We start from the raw sequence: 17,950 nt of genomic DNA, 5'->3' as shown, positions 1-17,950 counted from the left end.
CAAATTTCAGATGCATAATAACATCAACTGCGATGTGATATCACATCGCTCTTGAATTACATTGAAACGACATGATAATTTTGCAGTACATTGATCTTGTGTAATATTTACATATGAAACACAAACAATATTACACATAAACAGCTGCAACCACATCGTTCCAAACTGTTTTCGTGATATTACACAAAATCGATGCTTTTTCACATTCAATCCAGATGTGATAATAAATCGCGCAACACTGTCCGCATGTTGTTGTTTGATGGTCGACGGACGACGACGCCATATTTTTTTTGCTCGAAGATCTTCGCGTTTCAATTTGAATCTTTATTAAATTTTAGTGGTTTATCGCGAACCTTTTAAAATAAAATTCGAAAGTCTAGTGCTTAAGATATATGAAGTTTGGTAAGTATCAGTTTCAGGTCAAAAAAGCGGTGATTCATTTCAATCCCAGCGGTCATTGGAATCCTCCTAAATTGTCTTGTATATTAAAGTTTTCTTCCATTCAATAGGACCAGAAAGCAGCTAAATTCATCCGGTGCAATGACCATCAGCGGTAGCAACTCAATGAAGGAATCCGTGCCAGCAATCCTGACGGACAAACCATCGAAGGACAAAGCTATTCCGATGCATCCGCTTTCACAGCCCATCTTCCGCTTGTTCAATACGCCTGGCAAGGAGAACAAGAAACTTCGTCGGGGAATCGGTTCCGATCCGCGCTTGTGAGTGTCCCGCTTTCTGCAGATGCTGGCCATCCAGTCGACGCAATCTTTTGGCGAGAAGGATGTCTATTTCAAGAAGCTGGAGAAACGGCGGGATTTGCGATTGCCAGCTCGTGGGACACTATTGTATATGCGGCCAACGCCGACAGCCGGAGACTGAAATCGGTGTCACGGATACTGGTCGATGTCGTGCTGCTGATGGTGCTATGGCCGCCATCGAGGAAGTGAACCGGGCAAGGCAAGGCAAGCGGTTAAATTCTAGTTGGAAACGCTAGATAAACACCCGGAGCAGGAAACGGTTTTGACGGACAGGATCCATGTGCCAGCATTTAGAGACAACACTGCCGAAACTTTGCTAGCTGAATAATATGAAAGGGTAATTATTCATATGATTCTCTCTCAAACTTCTACTTCTCACTAGCGTTACGTTCCATTTAGATCTCTCTATTTCTCAGCTTAGTATTCTGTGAGCTCTGTTTTATTTGCTTTTTATATATTTTTGCATTCTTTTATCGTGTAATGTAGTCAGCACGAAAATTCCTTGAATTTTTGAAAAAAAAAAAATCAGCCCTTTTAATTGTTTTGATAGTGAATGTTTAACGCTCCCCATTAGCCGAGTGCCGAGTCCGCGACTACAAAGCAAAACCATGCTGAAGGTGTCCGGGTTCGATTGCCGGTCAGTCCAGAATCCAAGGCTGGTAGCGAGTCACTTTTTAGTGACTTGGTCACTTTTTTGAGGCCAGTCACTTTAAAGTCTCTTTTTTGAAGCCATTTCAACTAAAGTCACTTTTTTCGTCAAAAAGTAACTTTTTTCAACTATTTTGAGCTAATTTTTCGGGAGAAAATTTTGAATCGGCCTTCTTAATTTAGGCTAAGTTTTAAGTTAGCAGGGTGTCTACTACCTGAAAAATCCTGGAAAACCTGGAATTATCAGGGAATTTTATTCAACCTGGAAAAACCTGGAATTAACAGAGGATTTCGGCTATACGCAAGAAAAAAACTTCGAACCACTAAGGCAGTGTCCATTTATTAGGTAAAATTGAAAATTTTTAACCTCAAGGCTACGGCACCCCCCTAATATGTCCTTTTTGTAACACAACATTTATTCAATAAAAAAAAATTCGCCTGCGCCGCTGTTACCCGTTTTAGTTGGGTATCTTTCATGAGTATATGAAGTAAATAATATTTGTAGGAAAAGATTAAAGCAAGTAAAAATAGTATATTTTCACGTAAGCAGATCTTTTTTATAGGCTTGGATACTATTTCAATGCATATCTCTAAAAAGTGTTTATTTTTAGTTAAGGTCTCTAAAGATATTATAATCAATATGGTATCTAAAGTCACTTATTTGCCATAACCCACTCTTTCCCATGGTAGCTCCAGAGCTCAATTATTTTTGACGAACTTGAGGCAAACCGAACCAGAGGAATACTATGCATTAGTTTCTACAGTCAATTCTCCGTAACTCGATATTGAAGGGGCCATCGAGTAAGGGAGGTATCGAATTATGGAACACAAAACCAGTGCAAATGCGATCCGAGGGACCATCGCAGTAGCCATGAAACCCAACTTTTGCTGTGGTTCTCTAACTCGATATCGAGATACGAAATATCGAGTAAGGGAGAGTTAACAGTAGATTATGATTCTATACTTATCAGATTAATCCAAAAGTCAACTAACTTTTTTAATAGTAAAACTATTGGTGAGGAATCAGTTTACTATTGTAGAACAACCAATAAATTTTGAACTGATTTTGAAAAAAATAGACCCTTTGAAATATTGTTTTTTGAATTACTTTTTAAAAAAACGCTTTTTCATAATAAAAAATTGTCGATTAAAGTCGTCGGACATAGATGGTTAATCTGCTTGCAATGATTTCTGGTGCAACATTCTAGAGGCTCCAGAGAAACCTTCAGAGACTATTACGTAACTATTTATCCAGAGCTTCCTTCTGGAATACTTTCAAGAACTCCACCAGGAATGCCACCAGCAATTTTTCAATAGAAGCTCAGAGGAATTTCTTCTCAATTTTATACTAAAAAATTAAGAGCATTCCTACGCAATTTTCACAGAGATTACTCTGAAGAAAAAATCTCAGTATTTCTTTCAGATCACTGATTCTTTCACAGATTTCTTCAACTTCAACTTCTAGGATTCTTCCCGCATGCCCTACAGAAGTTTTTCCCCAAAGGTTTATTATAGAGTTTTCAAAAAAATCGACATTTTTACACGAAACCCTACAATAATTCCTACGCATTTTTCATTTAATCCAGGCATTTTTATAAGGATTCTCTCAAAAATGCATCCATAATTACTCTCCGGAATTTCTCAAAATTTACTTAAGCTATTATTGGATAAAATCTTTTCCAAGAATTGCTCGATGAATTGCATCTGGAATTCCTCATTAGATTCCTCTAGAAATTTCTCCAGCATTTCTTCAAAATATTATTACTGCGGCTCAAACACTTCACTGATAATTTTTCAAATACAGTTTAAAGACCTGCATAGATTCTTTAAAATTTCATTCAAGGTTCCACACTAGTTAGTACTACAGCAATTATTACAGTCATTGCTCCGACCATTGATGGATTAATATGCTTTTATTATCATAGCAATTTATCAAGACATATATTCATCAAGAATTCGAGAGATCTTTCAGTTATCCTTATAGGTATTCATCATTATAACTCACACAAGTTTCATCAGAAATTACACTAGGATTTTTTTTTAGAAATTCCTCGTTGATTTTTCTTTAAAAAAACAGATTTAATACATGAAGGTTTATAATTTACGGCAAAACGAAAAGTTACTTGTCGTAATTTTACGAGGAAGTCTTAGAATGTGAATATCTTCCATTAAACTTACTGATGGAAAATTTCTTCCTTAGTCGGCGTTTAAAGGACGCGGTTTAAGCAGTATTCCAATCAAATTCGATCTTCTGTCATCATTTTTATTTGAAATATCGATTAATGCGTAAAAATATTGACCTGATTAGGTAGAAGAGCTGGAGTTTAAATTGAAATGTGAAATGACAAAAATTTTAATTTTACAAATGTTCCAAATTCTTATTAAAATGTACAATATAAAATACTTTGGTAGTATAAAAGACACAAAATTTTGAAAATATTGAAAATCTACTAAAACAGGATTACTTACAAAATATAAACTACCCTGTTTGAAAAAATTCTAGGCGATATCTTGTAAATTTGGAAGCACAATAAAAATGTCCAAATATGGTACTCAACTAGACGTACTACCTGCAGAAGATCATATGGAATATTCCCTATCATGATTGATATTGATCGTAAAACAGTATACTAGAATTGAAATAAAATTGATTACGGCTTGCTTTTCAAGTCACTTTTAGTCACTTTTTCGAGAATAGAAAGTCACTTTTTAGTCACTTATTTCTCAAATTTGATCACTAAAATAACTTTTTTCGGTACCAATTCTTGCTACCAGCCCTGAGAATCTTTTCGTAATGAAAATTTTCTTTACTTCCCTGGGCATAGAGTATTGTCGTATCTGCCACACGATATACGAACGCGAAAATGGCAACTTAAGAATAGAAAGCTCTCAGTTAATAACTGTGGAAGTGCTCATAAGAACACTAAGCTGAGAAGCAGGTTTTTTTTTCCAGTGAGGACGTAATGCCAATAAGAAGAACATATTATATTTTCGACAAATGCTGAGTAATTATTGATCTGTAAGGAAGTCTCTTTTTCAATTATAAATAATTTTTGGCTTTAATTCGGAAAATGTTTGCATATTATAGTTGAGTGTTTACAACTTCTAGGAAAATGCATGAAAACTATGCAAAACTTTAGGATCCTCTGGGCGATTATTTGAAAACAACGAGAATGTTTGTTTGAATATTTCGAATATATATTTCTAAGACATCTGAAGACTTAAAAGGACATTTTAAAATTATTGTGATTATTATGATTTTTTTTTTGTTTAAAAAACTTTTACATCGTGGAACAGCGCTAAAAACTGAAATTGTTTGTCAGTTATTTTAGATATGGAGAATCATCAAAAAAAATATTGATGAATAATAGATGAATGCTACTTAGAAACTCTCCGCTTGTTTTCAGTACATCCCAGAGAACTATTAAATCTAAAGTGGGCTTCGTAGCTGAGCAGTTAGTGTAACTAAGCATTTAGCCGCATTGAGTCAAGGAGTGTGGGTTCGATTCCCACTTCAGTCCGGAAAACTTTTCGTCAAGAATGTATTTCGACTATGCCACTGGGCGTTGCATGCTAGTCCGTTGTCTAGTGTGGTGCTTCCCACAAAGGGCAAATCGTCCACTGGAAGCATTAACGTGTCGGTGTCTTTTTAAAGTCATCTTCACCACAGTTACAAATTAAATGGAGAGCTTCAAAAATTATGAAACTTTCTATACGATTTGTAATGTTGCTGTAGATGACCCAAGGATTCCAAATGAGTATTGTTGCACTGCCACTAAACCAGACAACGTGACTCACTCGCGACGTGTTTCAACTGTTTAGATTTTTATAAACATAGGTACCGTGAATAATTAATCGCGATTTCCGTCAAATTAAAAATATTTAGGTCAACCTAGATTGTTTGTCAATTATTTTAATAAAATTGAAAATATTTCTGAGTAACTGATGAAATCTTGAAGCTTTTGAAAAATAAAATATGAAGACAACGGCAATCTGAATAAAATATTTGAATTTTACGAATATTCTACACTCAGTGAGTGCTCAGGAGTTGGGTGAATATTTGACAAATCTAAATCGAATTATCTATAACTCAACTCAAATCAAGATTTGTGAAGCTATGACATTATCAGAATATTTCTAAATGATTGGTGAGTGCGTAGCTTTTCCGGGAGAATATTTAAGTATTTCTGCGGAAGAAATGGGCAAGAAATTTTCTACAACAAGCTCCATTTGAAATGACATTTCTTTCCAACTGCGTACTGCGATTACACTGCGGAACACGTTTTTGTCTCCAGCATCAAAATATCTCTTTTTACTTAATTAAGGGATGCTAAATCCATTGCCGTTTACAGAAATATCATAGCACGTCTAGTTTTTGAGATATTGGTTGTTGAAAATGCAAAAATTGACTATTTCAGCCAACTTGCATGCAAGTTTGCCAGCTAGTAAGGCAATTTATTTGCTTAATTTGCCACAGAGTTCAAACTTTATGTGTATAACAATACTTATCATCAAAGTTTATAATACTTTTGATGCAAAAAAGTTATTTTTTTGTGGTTTGGAAAAGTATTGTATTTTGCCATATAAGAGAAACGAAGAATTTTGTATGGAGACTGCAAGCATGTTGAAAAAATCGGTTTAATCTAAATTTAATCGTGAAATTTCAACCAAAATATATTTAAAACAAAAGTTTAAGTCCTCTTTTGCATTCTTGGTAAATAAGATCACAAAAAAAGTTTGATAAAATATACTTCAAATTTTAGGTAAACATCAATAAAACCAATGTTTTATACAACTTTGGCGACCTGTAGCTAAAAATTGTGACGTGCTGGGAAATTCCTGAGAACGGCATCAGACTCAGCCATCTCAAATTTATTAGAGACACATAATTTGATCCTTGAGACACGCAATAATGTCATTTTTGTTGCGCTGTGTTATTGACCATTTCTTTTGAGAAATTTTCCACGCATCGACCTAGGCGATTATTTTTCTTTTCAGGTGTATAGTAGGGCGATTCAAAATACAAAAATGTTTGAAAATCTTTTTTACCATTCTTACCATATAAATAGTGTTCTGTAAAAATTTCAGCTTTTTCGGTGATGATTTAAGAGTTAATTTTTCGGTGATGATTTAAAGGTGGTTCAAAGCCAATGTAGGTTTATATGGAGATTACCATGAAGAAATTTTTAAAAATGTTACAAACACGTTAGTACTGATAATAAATCTTCGAGCTGTTTAGTAGAATACCTATAAGTAGATGAAAAAACCGAATTTAGTACTATACCATTTAATTCCACTAGAGTTTGTATCCTTTGACAGATACGCGTATTTCGACCTCAACTGTAAGGCCGTCTTCAGTGTCGTGTACTAGACTCGACTTGAAGAAAACCATCGTATGCACACATTATATATTAACACTAGGTATAAACCTATTTCCCTACCCATTATTTTTTTTTTAACTTAAAATTTATGAGCTTTAGGTACATTCCATCCCTCTTTTGTTGAAACTTTAAATGCTGAAAGGTACATCACGGGAACGATTAGTAGGTATCAAGTTGAATAGCCATGTATTGCCGTTGCCGTTGTCTCTGTTGAGTAGCGTCGTAGGTACCTGTTTGCAAATTTCCAGACTCTCCGCCACATCCAGTTTCCAAGGAGAAGAAACATTTCTCAAAATTTTGATATCGGCCGTCGTAATTGTATGTCCTTCTGAAGGTGGCAGAACATATCTTTTCAGAAGGACATACAATTACGACGGCCGATATCAAAATTTTGAGAAATGTTTCTTCTCCTTGGAAACTGGATGTGGCGGAGAGTCTGGAAATTTGCAAACAGGTACCTACGACGCTACTCAACAGAGACAACGGCAACGGCAATACATGGCTATTCAACTTGATACCTACTAATCGTTCCCGTGATGTACCTTTCAGCATTTAAAGTTTCAACAAAAGAGGGATGGAATGTACCTAAAGCTCATAAATTTTAAGTTAAAAAAAAAATAATGGGTAGGGAAATAGGTTTATACCTAGTGTTAATATATAATGTGTGCATACGATGGTTTTCTTCAAGTCGAGTCTAGTACACGACACTGAAGACGGCCTTACAGTTGAGGTCGAAATACGCGTATCTGTCAAAGGATACAAACTCTAGTGGAATTAAATGGTATAGTACTAAATTCGGTTTTTTCATCTACTTACGTTAGTACTGTAATGTAAGTATAATCTTATTATCCAATAGTGAAAACTCAATCTTCATACCTTATTGAAGGATGCAGCTGAAGAAACAAATCCCTTTTGAGCTAATTTTGTTTTGAGATTTTTGTAGATGTTTGCAAGGCTGATTGAAGTTAAATGATGGCAAACGAACTCATGAGTATCTCTTCTCCTATTCGTCGAATTGAATTCCTCCTTTAAATCATAACCAAAAAAGCTAAAAATAAAAAAAAAAACTCTACTTTTATGGTAAGGATGGTAAGGGAGAATTTTCAAACTTTTTTAAATTTTGAACCGCCCTAATGTGTTTTCATACAGACTTCCTCAGTGTCCTTAAAATAATATTTAGGAGAAATTTGCAAGATAATCTATTTACACACTCAATCTGTTCGGTAAAAATAACTGGGTTTTTGAACTACCGAAAAAGTCAGTAAACTAAAAAAAATGTCAGAAATCGAAAAACAGAGATTTTTTACTGAAATTTTGCAGAGAGCTTTCTTTTTATATCATATATCGATAAAAAATAAAACACGGTGAAATTCGCTTTTCAATTACGCTTGGCGACAGTTCATTTTACTGACTTTTTCGGTAGTTCCAAAACCCAGTAAAATTTTACTGACCCCAGTAATTTAATCTAAGTGTGTATAAATTCCCAAAAACTGATTTTGAGATCTAGTGGTATTATTGTGGGCAATTGCATAATATTATTTGAGAGATTTATTTGAAGGCCAATTATGGGTTCTTGACGAAATCTGAAAATTTCTATCAAGACCTTTGAAATAAGCCTGATCGAAAATTGGACTTCAAGAATCCTAGAATAGAATTTTATCATGATGCAATTTTTTTTAAAGTCGAGTCTAGTACACGACACTGAAGACGGCCTTACAGTTGAGGTCGAAATACGCGTATCTGTCAAAGGATACAAATTCTAGTGGAATTAAATGGTATAGTACTAAATTCGGTTTTTTCATCTATTTAATTTTTTTTGTATGGTATTCAGTTGGAACTGCCTGACGGCTTAACTTGTCAAGGCTGAACCCTCGGTCTGGCTTTTGCCAAGTTTCTCCTCTACCAGGACCAATAATCAGACGGACTAAGCTATGGTGCCCACATGAACACTGTTTTTTATTAGTATTGTGACATGGTAGTTTTTTTTAAAAATATCCATATTCCCTTGCTTCTGAGAAAAGGAAGCATTGTGAAAATCAGCAGCTCCATCAGAATTTTTTGAAATAGTAGTGTAGTAGTGTCATTACTGATACTGGTTCGAAATGGTTTTGAATAATTTGTCATTTAAGTGCTTTTCTGATTACTCCTGCCTTTTACGTAAGATTAGAGTCTTCAATGTAGTTGTCTAGTGTCTAGTTGTCTAGTCTTCAATGTAGTCTTCAAGTGTAGTCTTCAATAGTCGTCGAGTATAAACAAAATTAGGCTGTTTAGTAGTAGTTCTAGTCAATTTCAGGACTTTACGTTCATATATCCTTAAAGAAAAAAGTCACTTTCCTTGTCTGTTCAACAATTTCTCTAAAGTAGCAAGTGTACCGTAATGGTCGATCTCAGCGTCTTACGTCCATGGTCATTTTATAGTGAATATTTAAGAGTAAAGTTGCCTTAGGCTTCTATCACAGTCTCCTACAAGATTCACTTTTCGGTGGCAAATGCAATGCTTCACAACACCTACTTTCTACTTGTAAATTTTGTGAAAATGAAGCTGGAATCAGATTATTTATACCGTTGTTACAAAAGAGGTATTTCTTATTATGGCAATGTGAAAACCATATCAAAATAAGATTGTCGCCACTTATTTCTACTCAGTGAATCTACTTACTAGTAATTTTTCTCAGAGTAATATTCCCTACGTCGATTATAAAAAAAATATGTCTAGCTAACTAATAGTAAGAGTGGTAACGGATCATTCTGATTAGCAAAAGGCAAACTGATCGTCACCAATAGTATTAATGTCCACTTCAAATAGATTAATTATTTGAAATGGGCATCAATTCTATCAATGACGCAGAATGTCCGTTGGATCACATGCGAGATATTAGTGCGTCTATGCCATATGAATTATGACGCGGCTTTAAGCAAAAAATTCCAAAATGTGATACCACCACTACAGGTTACGCCTTTGGTTTCCATCATATGGGATCATAATGGATTATGCCCTCCCATCGCGGCAAGGGGAGGGGTCATGATGCAATATGTTTATTAATTTGAATTGTGGAGACAACCTTCGAACATGTATTTATTTATCTATAAACTAAACTTTCTTATTAAACCATATGTTTTCATTGATCAAAGGGGGAAAAGCTCTAACAACTAATCACTTTTGTATGTTCCAGATATGATTGTCGAAAGTTTTGTAATTCTTAGATGGAACTTTTGATCGCTTTTTTTCTAAAATTATTTAAGGATAGATTTCAGGAATTATTAAGAAAGTTGTTTCACAGAATCGTGTAAATTTGTGAAAAATATTCTGAAAATTATTTAAATGATTGTTATTTAGAGAATTTTTTTTCATTGGAATTTTTTTTTGTTGAAATCTTGCAAAAACTGAACGACAATTCTTGAAGAAATTCTAAGAAATCAGTGGAGGCATCACTGGAGAAATTATTCATCGAGTTCTTGAAATTGTTCTAAGCAAATACCCTCGACAAATAGATTGAAGAATAACTGGATGAAATCCATAATTTTCTTGAGAAGTTCGTAAAAGAATTTTTGCAAGTATTCCTGAAGAAATTCGTGGCGATGTATGTGAACTTATTTCCTAGGTTATCCTGCCAGCCCTGAAAATATTATCTAGGGATTCATTTGTTTTTTTTTTTTTTTGATTCCTTTATTAGTATCTTTCCCATCATTATATTCATTTCTAATATCTAAGTGTTCTGTGTTGGAAAACATCCTAATTTGGTAAAGCAAAATTAAGCTTTTATTAACATTTTGTTTGCCGTAGCAGTTCAGAATTTTTGCAGGTGAGTTGATTCCAGAGAAAAAAACCGTTTCCATTAACTTAACTTAACCTAGATAAATAACGAATTTATCGTGGCTATAGAAGATTGTTGTCTATAATTATTATTAAATTTATTCGACATTTGTTCCAATGTTTCAGCATTGGATATTCTATGTAACTCATTAGTACTATACCAGGGAGAGAGCTTCAGAATCATTTTCAAAATTTTATTTTGAATCCGCTGCAAAGCTTTTTTTTCTAATATTACATCAGCTAGTCCATATTTGTACAGCATACAAGTGGCTGGCCTGAAAATTTGTTTGAATATCATGAGCTTGTTATTAAGACAATGTTTCGATTTTCTATTGATAAGTGGATAAAACCATTTTATATATGTGTTACATTTGGCTTGGATGCTCTTTATATAGCATGAGTTCTAGTTATCTAACTTCATCTTATTGGAAATCCTTTTTAGTTTATTAGGAATTTCTCCATACATTTCCATTGGAATTGTTCGGCAAATTTGTAGATCATTTCACTACATGAAAATTTGCTGAATACACTTTAGCTCTATCTATAAGTTTTAAGAGATAAATCACTCTAAACATTATTTCAGCTGAATAAACTGTTGTTCAGCTACTAATGTTACTTGGGGTATCTCTCATATTTTCGGAGTTATATGATAAATCGACTATTTCACCATCCTCTAACATTTACAGGGGCAAATTGGGGCAACATTTTTAGCTTGCATATAAAAGAGTAACTCAACAGCTATCAAATCCATGGTAACTAACACGTGGCACTGCTGCTTTCCTTGACTTGAAATATGTTCAATGTTTAAAAATTAAAATTATGCATCTTTTAATACCGTGTATTTTTTAAATACGCCATTTTTCAGAGCTGAGTGACAATTGTCAAGTCTTCTAGGCAATGATATATTCGGTTTGGCTAATGCTGATATTGCTTAAGATAGGATATCTTGATATCAAACGTCATACTTCTCATTTAAGCTAAGTATGCTGTTACGCTCAAGAAAAGTAAAGAAATTTCTTAGATGAATGGGTCAAGACATTTCCTACAGAGAGCCCCATTTGAAGTGACATTTCTTCTCAACTGCGTACTGAGATCAGAAAAATTTGATTTTCTTAACCATTTCTTGGAAGAAATTTTCCACGCATCGAGATAGGCGATTCCTTTTCTTGTCAGTAGCAAACCAGGCTTTACAGTGGAAACTAGATGTATGAATCCTAAGAGAGATCCTATATTACGTAACATCAACTCTATTCTGAACGTAATCTGAAGCACATTGAATAATGTTAGTAATATTTTTGCATTAAAACGGAAGTCATCCTTTTTAAGCTTAAAATAATAATAATAATAATAATAATCATAAAGGAAGGAATGTTTTCTTTAGCTTTGGTATTTTGCTTTTTTGGATTTACAAGAGAACATAATCTTTATAAATCTATCCATCTTGCTATATAAATAAAATTAAAGTGGTGTTCGTATGTCACGAAACGGCTTTCAATCGGTCTATCATCTGTTACCTTGAACAAGCTATATATTTCGCTGTTGTGTGTATTTTCACGATTTGAGATAATACTTTTAGTGAACGTGAAGAAGAAAATTTTAAATGAGACCCTTTTTATATATTTCTGTGCGATAATACAGTCGCCTATCCACATCTCAATATTTTTGCCTTTATATTATTTCTTTGGTCCTCTCTCTCTCTACAATTTCTTTCTCCAAAGACTACCTTTTTCATTATTATTACTATTATTATTATTACACAAGTGTTCATATGATGATTTGTAGTCGTAGGTGAATTGATTACTTACATTTTCCATTGTGCTCAAAGTGAAAAATATCGGAATCTAGAGGTGGTCATCTCAATGGCCGACTTGTGTCATGTAACTGTCCGAATTCTAAAAGCACTGAACAAATATTGAATTAACAATAGTGACGTACTTATTTGCGCTGCATAAAAACAGCGGGAGAGTAAAAGAGAGAACTACCCAAGTAACCACAAGCATTATACTCTTGTATTAATTTGGTCGAAAGTCAACATTTTTTGCATTAATAATGTTATTGAATAAATGCATTTATTCAATAACTGTCAAGCAATGATGCATTTGATTAACATTGTAAATGCTTTGTAGCATTATTTTAATATAGCATTATGCTAAGCGTTTAGAGTGAATATACAGTTATGCTGTCATACAAGACTACATAACCTCATTAAACGCACTCGAATCTGTAATAAATAAGTAAGACGAACGAGCACGTTCGCACTCGCTCATTACGTTTTGTGGGATATGGAAGAATAATGAAATGACTTTCTTTCATCTCGAACCCCCATTTCATGATCTAAGGATATTTGTATTCATTCAAAATTGTTGTATTTTATCTATGAGACTCTTTTATTCATAAGGAGCTAGAGGAAATGTCGATCAATTTCTCTCCCCTGAAATCTGTTTAATGCGCTAGGGTTTTGTTTTGTGGGTTATGTTCTGTTATTTCCTCTACGAGGAAAAATGGTTATCAAATTCTTTCTATTGATGTTTCATTTGGTGAGGAAAGGAAATCAATCGCCGAAGAGAATTCTTTCTATTCGTAATAACTGGGCGAATAGTAATGTTAACACACACAGTGGCTTCGTTAATAAGAAACTTTTATCTTACCTTATCACATCAGCAGCTTTAGCACAGGACACCAACGCGCCAGGCATCCAGTACACCATCATCCTAGTTGTGGATTCGAATCCTGATTCCAACAAAAAAAATCATTGATATGGTAAAAAAAATCCAAAGGTAGTCAATGGATTCATTGTTTTGTTTATTTTTAACGCAAGCCCTAAACATACATTATTTTAAGCTAATATACATCATGAACCCTAAATATACAAACATAAATGCTTAAGTAGGGCTTGTGCATTAAAACTGCTTTACCAAGTATTGCATTAATTTGGTTGTTGTGGGGCACTTTCCCACTTCAATTATGCTTTATAAAGCTTTTAAAGGTTATGTCACTTTAAAACAAAATCTGATAGCACACTATAGAGCAAACATAAAGTATTCATATACAGCTTCGTGTTTACTTGGGTAGTGGCACGCATCAATGATCTGCGCCATCTGAGTAAATCCAGAACCTTGGGACTAATCCAAAGTGATGGATGAACCATATAATGTAGCGTCTTATATAAAAAAAGAGGGTAATCAGGGAGCGTAAGGGGTCAAAAATTGTCGTTTATAGGCTGGTTTGCTACTGACAAGAAAAGGAATCGCCTATCTCGATGCGTAGAAAATTTCTTCCAAGAAATGGTCAAGAAAAACTCGTTTTTCTGATCGCAGTACGCAGTTGAAAAGAAATGTCACTTCAAAGGGGGCTCTCTGTAGAAAATTTCTTGACCCATTTAGTCAAGGAACTTCTTTACTTTTCTTGGGCGAAACAGCATACTTAGCTTATATCTGAAATTTGTGAAATTATTTCTGAGGGAGGTCACCCTTCTTTGTAACAATTTTACATGTAACTATCGCGCTTGAAGCTTTCAGTTTGGCATGGTCATTACACCTACTGATTTCATGAATTTCTGATTACTTATCTGCTCACATTGCTCTTACGAATTTAGAGGTCGAAAAGTAAATGTGAATTAAGTAAAATACAAAGTTTTATCTAACTTGAATTGTTCAAGGAAATTATCTGTCAGATGGTTTTTACTGAATTTAAAGCTGTTGTTTGGTTTTTCATTTCACATATTGTTTTCCAATGATGACATGAAATATACATATGTTATACAAATACCTAGTCAGATATTAATTTTCTTGTAAAACATGAAACGACATAAGTACTTGTCGGTTCAAATTAACCAATTTAATAATCTGTATTTTTTTCTGGAACGCGGAATGCGACTGGAAGGTCAGGGAATTTTATTTTCAAATTTGAATTGAACTATGATGCCAAGTTATTTTTTAATAATGTAATGTCAAACCAACAATATTTATAGTTATCTCCAAACAACCTAAAAATATAGCTAATTCTACCGGATAAAATATTGAGAATATTATATTTTATTCTTCTTTTATGTGAAAGTATTCCAAATGAACTTTTTAGAGAAATCTTCTCTCCAGAGATTCTCTTTCAAACGATACTTTCAATTCTTGTATCCTCATGGAACTTCTACGGCAATGTTATAAGTTACTAAACGAGGAGTTCATATAAAAACCTTGAAGAAATTCTGAAAGAATTCCTCAAGAAAGACCCAAAGTAGCCTATGAACAATTTTATAAAATCATCCGAGTGGAATTTTGAATAGAGTTCTGCTCAAAAATCTTCCTCTCTTTAACTCATGCAACAACAAAAAGGCCAGTAAAAGTCGAAATCCCATGCAAAATCAAAACAGTGCAGTACCTCATTAACCTTTGGAAAAATCATGTGAAGATCATGTAGAAATTGCACAAGAAACTCTAAGGAATTTCTAACTGGATGAAGTCCAAAAGCAGTTGAACATCGAGCTCCATAAAAAATCCAAATAAAGGATTAAAAAGACTTTTGAGAAGATGTAAGCTAAAACTCTATCGAGGATTAGAACAATTTTCTAAAGAGCTTCTGATGAAACTCATGAGATTTCTTAGCACTTCGTAAGGAACTTCCAAAAAATCATGAGGCACTAATTTACAGATTCTAAGAGAAAATCTTGGAATATTTGCAGAAAACATTCCTGAAGGGTTCACAAAAGTAACATCTACAGTAATTTTAAGCTGGTTGTAACCCCTGGAACAAATAAACTCCTGCGAGAATTTAATAGTAAAAATTCATGGAGAAATTTAAGATATAATTTTAATAGAAACTACTAGAAAAAAATGTATAGAAATTTTGGAAGAAATCCAATATGGAATTCTTAAAGAAATCCACAACAGAACACATAGAACAATTTTGCCAGAACATCCTGTAGCTTTTTCATACATAACTCTTAAATTATTGATAAATAACCTCATGGAGGAATTTTTGAGAAAACTCCTGATTAAACATTTTAAAGGTTTTTCTGATGGAATTGTAGAAATAATTCAAAAGCTCAAGAACTTCAAAACTTAAGACATTCTACAAAATATTGAAGGAATTACAAAAAAAGTATCCTGAAATTTTTGTCACGAAGAATTTGTTAAGTATTTATAGAGTGCTGCTGGAAAAATCGGAAGTCTGCCCACAATCCAGAGAAAAAAGCATTTTATAAATAATTAATTTTTTTTGGGAAAACTCTTGACCCCTCCATAACAAACATGTGATGATTAATTTTAAAAGTAACTCTTTGAGTAATCCCAAGATAAATTGAAGGAGGAGGGTTATTATTTCGTTTATTTGTAGGGGTATACATTTTTGGGTCACAACAATTTCAGTATCTATATTTTTAATTTCTGCGGTAGATAAAAACAATAACGGATTATTGTTGAAGTTCAAAAACAACTGTTGGTAAATTTCCTGAGTATTACAAACGAGCAAGACGGACGGACAAGGGGTTCTACCACACGCCTCTTACGCGGAGGACCTGAGATTAAATCTCATCCCCAAGATAGTCCCGTATGACGTAAGATTTATAGTGAGGACTTGCTTCGGAAGGGAAGATTGGTCCAGAGATGAACTAGTCAAGGACCAAAAATCTCGTTAGGTATGATTAAAAAACAAACAAGACTAAAAGTTTCTGGAAAACTTTTAGATGATCCTAGAATATTTGAAAAAGTGTCAGTGAAAGCCAAAATTTCCAAAAATGTTTGAATCGTTATTAAAAATCGAATTTGAATTTGTTTGTTTTTATGAAGTATTAATTAATATTTAAAAATAACTTGAAATATTGAAAACTGTTAGAAATTTCTAGGGGAAGCTGATTTCTAAAAATGTTTGACAGTGATGAGCAACCTCGAAAAATATCTGGTTAGTTGCTTACAAAGTTACTCCAAGAAAAATATGCTTTTCAGATACTCTACATTATCATCGAAGTACTCAAAACGCATAAATAATGTATCATTTCTTTGTTCAGTTATTGGTTATTTTTAAGCTGAAACCATGTTTCTAAAAAAGTGATCACACATAAATTCTTACTCTTTTTTCAGATGGCTTTAGTTTGAAATGCCAAGAAGACAAAAAATGCGCGCGCCTGTGGCTGTGAGATTAGAAACATAGCAAATTTGAAATGATCGGTAAATGAGTGGTTAATTAGAATTTCTTCAGTATTACGTCTGCTTGTCTATGACAATACTCTGTGCTATATTACAAGCAATGTTAACAGATTCCTTAAATTGTATGAATTTCTACAAAAAGCATTTTTTTGCTTGATTTTTTTTTTTGCTTAATTTGTTTATTTTTGCTTAATTTGGAGTATAATCTCTAGTAGTATTCCTAATGACATTTTAGGAACGCTTCCTAAGAAAAAATAAACTTGGAATCTTTGGGATCAACAGATGATCAACAGAAGATGAATTTCTTGCGAAATGCATGCAAGAATTTTGATACAATCTTTGCACCTAAGAGTTCCCCAAAAACAAAGAAAAGAATGTAAGTCCTTGAGAACTGATATTACTTTTAAGTGTTTGAATATAACCTCCATTTAACATAATAATATCACTTTGAATATTTACTATAGATCTAGAGATTATTGGAGAAGACTAACGTCATAGATGTGTATAAATTGAATAATATTTCTGTTTTTCTTTTCTTTATTTTTAGATTGGCACGAAGCATTTCAACGGGCTGCGATCGTTTGCTGAGAACACCTTGTACCATGAACGTCTTTTGGCTATCTGAAGAAGTCCAATGCAATTCCTCGGGGTTATCTCCTACGTTAGGCGTCCCAGCCATTATGTTTGATCATTCATTTGATTGCCTAGTGAAATAAAAATGTAATGAATAATCAAAATTTATTATTTTTAGTTTGAAACATATTTTATTTTGTTACCATCAAATTCTATTCAATGGTTGGTTGAATTGCTTTAATTCATTTCAAAATTAAAAATATTTTATCAATAATTCTTACATTTGAGTAAAACTTCGAGAAAAAGGAAAAAAAGCAATTTAATCAACCATTGAAAAGAATTTGTGATCGAGTTTTCCGTTAAATCGCTTGGTTTACATAGTTCTCATATTACATCGTGTCGATTACATCGTATTCTGTACGTTGAATATATTACATCGGACAAATTACATCGGTCGCATTTATTACACCAAAAGCCCTCGAGTACGTCGGGTTGTGTAATATTACACAACCGAGGGATTGACTTGGTTGCAGCGGTTTCGATGTAATATTCAACAACTTTTTTTGCTGTGTACCGCCATCTGCCGGTCGAAACACCTTTTCGTGCAACACGCTCACCAGATGATGAAGGTGTAAACTG

General features: G+C 33.5%; 1 long non-coding RNA gene across 1 annotated transcript; it reads left to right on the top strand.

The window, feature by feature from the left end:
- The first annotated feature begins 280 nt into the window (after positions 1 to 280).
- On the top strand, positions 281 to 17,759 carry LOC110679429. Its single transcript, XR_002502482.1, has 3 exons — positions 281 to 402; positions 510 to 1,095; positions 17,286 to 17,759. It is a non-coding gene; the product is annotated as an uncharacterized LOC110679429 (long non-coding RNA).
- Positions 17,760 to 17,950: the final 191 nt, after the last annotated feature.

The sequence above is a fragment of the Aedes aegypti genome, chromosome 3 (genome assembly GCF_002204515.2).
Source record: "Aedes aegypti strain LVP_AGWG chromosome 3, AaegL5.0 Primary Assembly, whole genome shotgun sequence".
Classification (NCBI taxonomy): Eukaryota; Metazoa; Arthropoda; class Insecta; order Diptera; family Culicidae; genus Aedes; species Aedes aegypti.
The sequence above is the reverse complement of the archived record's forward strand: the minus strand, read 5'-3'. Positions and strand labels throughout refer to the sequence as shown.